Below are 9,964 nucleotides of genomic sequence, written 5' to 3'. Positions count from 1 at the left end.
TCACTCCACTACCTGATTTAATCATGTTTCATGCAATCTTGGGACTGACCTCTGTGAGTTTTTTAAGCAAACTTGCCCATTTCTCACATTTCCCTTTAAATACAGTAGGGCATATTCCTAGAGAAATTTGGATCCAATTGTTTGATTATGCCAGCTACCCCCCTCTACACTCTTCCCAAGTGTCTGCAATGTGTTGATGATTCTCTTGAAGTTAGACAGGTAGGGACCCTTGGAGAGTTTAGTGAGAGAAGCCCTTTTTTACCTATGACTCAGGAAGTGGGTAAATATTGCATTTTGATCTCCCCCAAATTGTCAGGTGAATTTTGTAGAGAGTTGTATAAATAGGTGCGAAGCTCTTATAGTACACCTTGAGTCATGATGCCTGAAATCAAGAATGAAATCCTGATTAAAGAAGGCTCACGTACTTAACAACTTATCAAACAAATAATGCAAGTGCAATGGTATCAAATTGTCTCTCTGAGAAAAGTTTTATGAATCTTACATAATTTGTCCTCATACAAATATGAGTAATCAAATGTTTGATTGATTGCATGATTTATGAGTTGGACAGAATCGATGTTTGAGTTTGACCATAATTTATGACAGGGTTTATTTAAAAGAGGATGACAATATATGTTGTTAAACCATGTTGACCCAATTCATTGATCAATAATAGTTAATTTGAAGAGTTTTTTTATTTTTTTCCCACTATTATTTCAACTTTTTTTTTAAATTGAGACAGAAAAGATTCAAGATTAAATGTCTGTCCCTCTATTTTTTTATTGGGCTATTTTCTATTGTCAGCAAAAAAATTATATAATGAGCATTGATTTCAAAAGGGGTATTCTGTCATAGATTTGAAAGCTACGGTAAATCTATGAGACCTACAGCATGCGCAAGATTTATTGGAGAGGAAATGAAACATGTTAGCCTCAAAGTTTTGAAAAGGGGAACTGTTTAGTATCCTCCAAAGAGTTGTGATGTGGGGGCGATTGAAATACGAACCGGAATGAGATATTTGTTCCTTTCTGTAGAATTGTTTGATTATCAGATTGAACTGTATTATTTTCAGTCCCACACATAGTCTCTGGGGTCTGGTGTTTCAAACTACAGACCTCCACCCAACATGTTCATCATATAAACATTGGGGATCTGAGCAGCAGTTCATGAAACCAATAGTCAGTGATTATCACTGACTATTGTTATAAGCTACTGAAATCCTTGCATCTGATTGGTTGAGGACAAATTAGTCATTGAAAATCACTGACAAGATGCTTCATGAAACATTCCTGGAAATAAAAAACATCTTTGACTTTTCATGGAGAATTAATATAAAGCAGACAGATGTTTGTGTAATTGCACTTTCTAGCAGGGTGTGAATGCCCTTTTCTATCAAAGTTGAGGCTAATAACGGATCATAACTAGAACTTTCCATGGAATGATGAAATATCAGAAAATCATGTGCATGTATTGCCGATGCCGGTCTAATACTTGAATTTCAATGATGCTGTATATGTCTCTTATTAATATTAACATAAAAAAACAATATAGGATGAATGTATTTTTCAGTGACCCGATGCATTCTCTACGAATGACTGCCCTGATACTTTCTTTGTTTTAAAGCTCAATTTATGTTTATAGTTACAGAAAACAATGATTTCATTAGAAAATCTTTATAAAATCAAGGTAAATTTTCACATCTCTGTTGATCTGGATCTGGTATGTACTTGAGCCTAAGTTTGTGAAATCATGATATCTTTTCTGAAAAAAAAAATGTTTACACTGTAGATTGCTACATAAAGGTGAGCTCATGTGGGGCAGCATATTCATATTACACGGAAAAAGACCCCCACACCACACTGGAATGTTATGCTTTATCACATTTTCAACGATTCTACATTTTTAAAAATTCAGAATCATCATTTTTTCATTGGAATCTTTTCAAATGTAATTTCAAATTGTTACACCAACTTGCATGAATGGTAATTTGATGATTATGTGTTTGATGAATGGTGTTTGATCTTGTAGTTCTATGGCAGCAACTGAGTTCTCTTCTCACCCTGGATGATAGGTTGATAAAAAGATACTCTTTATTCCCTGATATGCCCATAAGCTACACTGTAAAAACTGTGGTGTTAAAACTGACACCAGTTGGTGTTAATAGAGGACCACACCCCGAGGTGTTAAAATTACACTCTAGAGATTGAACATAACACCAAAGAGTGTAAATGTAACAACCAAAGGTGTTGTAATAACACCTATAGGTGTTAAACTAACACCACCAATTTAACACCGGTGTAAAATAATTGGTGTGGTCCTCTATGTACACCGGTTAACACCACAGTTTTTGCTGTGTACAGCCCGACAAGCCTGATACTGCCGAGGGAAATCCTCATATGTTTCTGATTGAAGAGATCTAATTAGAGATATCTTTAATATAATCTTAAACATCTGCTCATCAATGAGACTGGAATTAAGTTGACCTCAATAAGTCATGTTATAACCTTATCATAATCATCTTTAATCATTCAAATTATGTTCAACAGCAAGATAAGCAGTAAAACATCGGGTCTTGGTGATAGAGGAATTTTTAAATGCTTCATGTTTTTGTTATTATACACACTGAATATCATAGATTTTAAATCCGGATCGACTGTGGTAAGGAACCAACTTAATTCTTGATTTTATTAGAATCCTAAACATTAATTTGGCAGTCTTAACAGGATTTGAAATTAAATCAAATTTAGATTGAATTGTATCTAACACTCTTTCTTCCTCTCATATACATTATGTATCACCCTTGTCCCACCCTCCTATCCTATTGGCTATTCTCATTTCATGTGTGAGTATGTCTCAATGTGCAAACAAGCAATGTAAGTAGCATGGCAACCATCAACTTTCATCTACCCAGGCTCCTGGGAGCATCTTTGATAAATGTGGCGTCTTCTTCTCTGTCTTCTCAGGCATCTTCAAGAGCAGTTGATAACTAGTTGTGAGAAGGGGAGATGGCGAGTGATTTATATTGAAGGTGCCAGGTCTATATTATGTCAACATCTTCTCTTACCATGCTGGAAGGAACATAGTGTCACACAGTGTGTTCATGGTGTGTTCATATAGTGAACAGTGAATAGTGATTTTTTCTGTTAAAATGTTCAAATTGAACAATGTAAAGATAATATCACACAATGACGACCTAAGTAACACAGAGTCATTCTCAGATAATATAACTTCATGCCTCAACAGTATGAGATTTCACAGTGTGTTCGCATTGTGGACTACATGAAATGTGATGTACATTATTAAATTTAACAGTGTGAAGATAATTTCACTGTGGGCATCTGAATAATGTGAATGTTCACAGTGTGTTCACCTAGTGGACTGTGAAGAGTCATCTTGTTAAATTATTCAAATCTAACAGTGTAAGGATAATTCCACTCTGCTGGAACCTGAACAGTGTGAGTGTGAACAGGGTTTTGTGAACAGTGATTTGCACTGTTAAAATGTTCAAATTCAACAGTGTGGAGATACTTTCATTGTGACACCTCAACAGCATGTGTGTTCACCTAGTGGATTGTGTGAAGATGTGCTTCACACTGTTGAAATTCTCAAATTCAACTGTGTGATGATAATTTCACACTGTTGATACCTTGCATTGACTCAGTGTCCACAGTGTGTTCAAATAGTGGAGTGTGGAGAATCATTTCCACTGTTGAAATACTCAAATGTAATAGTGAATAGAAAATTTTACACTGTGGCCATCTCAACTGTGTGAGTGTTCACAGTGTGTTCACACAGCAGACTATGTGAACACACTGTGTGATGCACTGTATGACACTGTGTTCTGTCTAGTAGAATATACTGCTAATGTATAGCATCTTGTTAGGAGCCTTTGTTCTACTTGGACAAGATCTTATCTATGATATGCATTAACTTCAACTTTTAATTATTTTTTTGTTAAGCTGGCCCCATGCGTTCAGACATACAATGGCATTAACTCCTTTTACAACTACAGGTTCAGTAGGTAGACCTTGGGACCATTACAAAATGAGTAGCAATCAGCTTGATCATCATTGTTAGGATGCTCCCCAAGGAGTGAAGAATGCACATACACTATATGTGGGCAAGCTAGAATCCAGTAATCATGGTTTTGATATAAAGCACATTGAAACCCCATTCCAAAGTGATAATAAGTGTTAACCAAAAGCAGAATATTATCATTACTTTTTGTAAAAGTGTGTTTATGGGATTTTGTTAAATATATTCCCAAAAGGTATACAACCCATGAAATTAGGTTATCATAATAAAGATATTGACCAGTCAATTGCTGAAAGGATGACTATAACTGCTGTATCATGCAACTGTCACTAATCGTTTAGAAAGTTATTAAAAAGCAAATTTCCAAATCATTGAATAGATTGAAATTGGAACATATTTACTTCAAATTCATACTGCCAAAATGAGAACGATCCCCTCACAAGAAATTGAGTTTAGTATCGGCATTTCTTTGGGAACCCTCTAGACATATGGAAAAAAAATGATTTAGATAGAAATAAATTTATGATGACTCATGTCAACAATATACCCCAGTAATGTGAATAGGAAAAAACAGGATGATTTATATGTTATGCTATTATTGGCCATTTCATACCCCTAGGACATAAACTCTATAGACATGGTAGATGCACTTGTATTCAGTGTATGTACTAATATGAGTCATGCAGTAGAGCTTGGAAAGTATATACACTTAGATTAGAATCAAATAAAATTTCTTTTTAATAGGATTTTCTTTGAAAAAGCTGGCATAATCTGGAGTAACATTGTCATTATGTCATTTTTTCTTCATACAAAAATACCCCAACATATTTTTGACAAAAAATCCTAATTTTTTATCTTGAGTACGCACACAATGAAGAAAGGAAGTGAACTATATGAAGGCAAATATGGCCTTGTGAATTTTATTTTCACATAATAGCCAATTTTTATAAAGCGCTTTTCCCTGAATGGCTCAAAGCACGTTACAGCATATTGTTACCCCGGTCATTGGATTCATTTCAATCCCGCACGAAAAGTGCACAATTTCCACTCCCTGGGGAGCATTCCTTGCATTCATCGCAGCCTCATTATGGCGCTGGCAAAATCAAACATACAATATCTTTCGCATCCTACCGGGTACCCATTTAGCACCTGGGTCGAGAGTGGCAAAGTGTGGATTAACGCCTTGCCAAAGGACGCTAGACCGCGGTGGGATTCGAACACACGACCCTCTGTTTACAAGGCGAGAGTCAGAACCACTACACCACGGCTCTTCCACACAGATAATTATACAACAGTGGATACAAACAGTGGATACAAAAAAAAGAAGAAGCCATTTACTTGGTGCAAAGTCATGCACAAATTGATTTGAAGGAGAATTTGTTTTCTTTTATTTGTATCTTAAATTGAACCTCATGGCTGCACCCAAGAGACATGGCATTGTGTATATGGTGTCTTTGCAGGGACAGGATTTTGGGAATCTGTAAAGTTCAACAATATACAGTGTTTTGTTTTAGAGGGGTGATGGATCTCCCCTGTTTTAGTTATTAAAAAAAGTAGGAAAAAAAGAAAGTATCAGTTCTTTTTCATTCTGTTACAGAAATATTCGAACAAATTTGTATTTAATAATATGTGGTTATAACAATGTGATTGCCATTTATTTCAAATACAAAGTTTTATCAAATGTACCCCGACATTAAATACGACTTTTTCCTCTGTAAAGATGAATACATTGATGCCAAGTATAAGGATTCTTTCTTTATTTCAACAACAGAAGCAACAAACAAATTGGCTGATTTGATGATGAAGAGTTGCAGAGTCGAATGCAATTAAAAAAATCATCTGCAAATTCATTCACAACAAATCAGAGGCATGCATTTGGAAGTTGTGTCTGATTTTTTTTTAGTTGGATTAAGCGCAGCTTTCTGCAACAATCCCCGGAGCACATATATACTCCTTGAAGTGAAAACTGGCATACTGCCCTCTCCAGCCAGAATCATTACAGTGCTAATTACTGCCACTGTCAGATACATACAAGGATGGGTAATATGTGCATCTGCTCTGGTTAAGAAAGAAGTTCCATATTAAAGCAGAGCAATACAGGTTTCACCGGTTTCAAATTCTAGAGCATTTCATTTTCAGGAAGTGCAGAGCTCGAACTAATCCAAGGCCATGGCCTCTGAGGCCCCCAGAATGGCCCTTCCAATTATCTGTAGACTTAAAATATAAGGCCAAAATAAGTGCCCTTTTTACCTGAGGTTTTGGTACCCTGTGGTAATCCAGTGCATGTGTCCCTTTCAAAAGTTCATTTTACTATTGATAGCCTTTTTATTTTATTTGATTTGACTTTATTTTACATATTTCACATAATTATGAACATAATACAAAAACATAACATCAGAAGAATTAACATGGTATATAAATCAGACATGGCATCATTCATCTAAATCAAATGATACAGCGATTTGAAATCAGAGACACTTTGAAATATGGTGAAATATGAGGGAACCTTCATTTATAAAAACAAATTTTTTCAGTCTTTTTTATGGCTTTAGATACCCCTAAAGTGAGCACCAACTTCCCACTCCTTTAAGAGCCCTATTAAAAAAATGGCCCTGCCCCTCCTTTAGCAACTATCAGGGATCTGTTTCATAAAACTTGTTATTACAATATATTTGCAATAACAGTTAAAAGCTACTGTAATCCTTTTGTCTGATTGGCTGATGGTAAATTTGTTATAAAAATTCTTCATTTGTTACTATAACAAGTCTTTATGAAACGGGACCCTGATACTCACATCTGATTGGCTGAAAGTAAAGTCCTTTGTGTTGACAAATTATTGATTTAATTTGTCAAATTAAAGTAAAGAACAGTATTTCATGCCAGCAAATTCTAGAGTATTTGAGAGGACATGCTCCCTGAATTCATATTTCCTTGCCCAAGAGTCGCCTATTCGTTTTAACTGCATCAGATACTCAAATGCAAGTTCTATACTCTACCCAAGAAAATGATGTTTGTCAAGACTGAAAGAAGACACTTATACTGAGTAGTTTTTCAATTGATATCTAAGTGAAGCTTAGATTTTACATGCCTATTAGTGTGAAATAGATTGCTATATTCACTATTGTGTGTCTTATGTACTTAAAGTATTAGAGAAATCAAGTCATAGCCTTTCTGTAAACTTCTGTCAGTCTGTATTGTATTTTATTGTCAGGTATTGGAATATTCTGTAAAGAAGACAGTATGATTGAGTAACAACTAAATGGGTGAATCTCAGATAACATAATGGGGGGGGGGGGGCAAAGAAAATGGATCTAATTTGATTGTTTTTCTATTGGGGAGGGGGCTTCAGTAAAAAAAGGGGCATGTTTTGTTCCTCACTTTCAAGAGAGGGCACTGCATACCGACAGGGTACTGTTTATTTCAGATTTTTGGGCAAAAGGGGGGAGGGGTATACATGGCCCATGTGCCGCCACCTCTTTGAAAATTTGACTTTGAATATGTATTGAAAACATGATCTGTCAATATTTAGATCTGTGTATGTTTGTAAGCTCGCTGAATGCACACATCCCTTTGTCAGACAATGTCATTATAATGCGTAAGCTTTGTGCTAATATCCAAGGAGTCACAAGGAGTTAATCTCTTCAAGCAGTTTAGATCATCATAGTCTTATTCATGTTCACCAGGACGCCTGGTGATAGAGCCAAAGTCAAAACATTCCAAAACATGGACACAGAACTTGGCATCACTACAAAAACATCACCTCCCAAAATAATGCTCAGCAAAACACTGTCCAAGTCCACATGATGGAATTAGAAATATTCCAACCAATGTCAGGCATGCACTTTCTTTGATCCTTTATTTAGAAACCTGGAGGCATTGACACAATGAAGCAATAACATCAGGGTTTCTCACATTTTGGCCTGTTATCATGATAAAGCTTGCAAGAAAAAGGAAGGATAATTGGAACTTTCCTCTGGAGTAGAGACATTTTATAAAAGTAGAGGCCAAACTGAATCCCCCCATGCATCCTTGCGGAAGTTGTTTAGAGTTCTTGTTCCGATGATTATTAGGAAGTTTTCGCTCCGAAAATGCCCTTCATGACAAAGACCATTCAAGAGGTCTTTGTTGAAAACTCGTGAATCAAAACAGCAGTTTTGATTTTGTCTTTGGACAAATGACATATTTGCAATTTTTTCGTCAGCTCCTAAACTGAGAACAAAACTGCTGTTTCGATTCACCAATTATCGACAAAGACCTCCCAGCTGTTCTTTGTCATTTGATAGGCATTTTCAGTAAACTTACTGTGTTCTTGAGCGTGTTGTGCATTGCAGAGCAAAAACTCTCTGGCCCGTATTCTGAAGTCAGGTTTAACTTAGACCACGGTCTAACTCTGTGCTAAAATTATGGGAAGCCAAAAGAGTCAACATTTTTATTACATTGCATTTTTTTATGTTTACTGTGCTCTTTCCTGATTCATTATTGGTGAAGACAATCATTTATTAATACTTCCAAGACAATTATGAACGATTTCAGAGCCAAATGAACTGAAATATGATATCTCTACTGTTAGTGATTTATGTAACAATTGGCTATCCATACTTAAACCACAACTTTAAACCTGAGTTTAAGTAAAACCCGACTTTAGAATATGGGCCTCTATGTTCACCAATACATTTTTTATACCAAAGTGGTTTTAAACACAATTTTTTCTGCAGTTTGAATTTATAGGGTTTTTTAAAAAGTAAAATGAGGCTTTGAACTTCAGTGTTAATGGACCCCTTCTGCGAATGGATTGTGTTTGCAAAGAAATCATCCTCAAGGCTTGATATTAAACTCCCTTGTAATGTTGGATGGGGTTAGAGGTCTTATTTTGGAATGCTGACGGTACCGCCATGGCAAGGCGATGCATTACACGTGACATTCATCAAAGAAATTGTCTGGTAATTTAGTGACATGACATAACTATCTGTGTATTCATGTAGCTTTGATCCAGGTCTAGTCTCTACATCAATGCACACTTTTGGATGATGAAGAATAATAGGTGTCATCATCACTGCTGAAGGACTGATTTTATTATAATCAGGAGGAGCTGTGGTGTAGTGGTTCTGACTCTCAATCAAGAGGGTTGTGCGTTCAAATCCCACCGCAGCCTAGTGTCCTTTGGCAAGGCGTTAATCCACATGGCCACTCTCCATGCAGATGCTAAATGGGTACCCGGTAGGATGCAAATTCACTGCAGCTTGCCCAGCACTGTTTGCACCTCATTGGCGACTGGCTGGAATACTCCCCAGGGAGTGGAGGATTGCATATAACATCTTTAAGCACTTAGATACGTGCAAAGTACATGTAAGCACATAATAGATAACTAGATTGCCATCACTTAGTCAATTTGCTCTTTCATTTTCAAATCCTGTATCATTCATCAATAAGATAAAGTGACCTACCACAAGTTCTTATGATTTATTCTCCCTAGTATTGTGCATCAATAAATTATCAGAAACAACTATTAAAAAAGAAACATCAAACTTCTGGAATATTGCCAATCACTAGCCTTTTGTCAATTATGTCCCCATATTTTCTCTTCTTTGTTAAAGGCCATCAGAATATTAGCTACCCCCATGTAAGTAAAAAAAATAGTGAAAGAATTGCAAACTTTTGAATTGTTCAAGTGCATTAGTAATAATGTGTCATTCTTTACCCCCCCCCATAGCGAGTTAACATTGGCTTGCACAATGAACATTTGAGAATCAGATCAGACACAGAAGAAGTTGAAGATATATTAGAAAGAGATTCATGAAAGCAACATTGTTTGGCATACATGTAACAATCTGCTCACTCACATTTACCTTATTGAAACAATATTCAAGCATGATTCTAATCAAATCCAGCCAGCAGGAATTGTGAATGTTTTAAAGGTTTTCATTGAATA

Source organism: Lytechinus pictus, chromosome 1 (assembly GCF_037042905.1).
Source record: "Lytechinus pictus isolate F3 Inbred chromosome 1, Lp3.0, whole genome shotgun sequence".
Lineage (NCBI taxonomy): Eukaryota > Metazoa > Echinodermata > Echinoidea > Temnopleuroida > Toxopneustidae > Lytechinus > Lytechinus pictus.
This window is presented reverse-complemented; position numbering follows the sequence as displayed.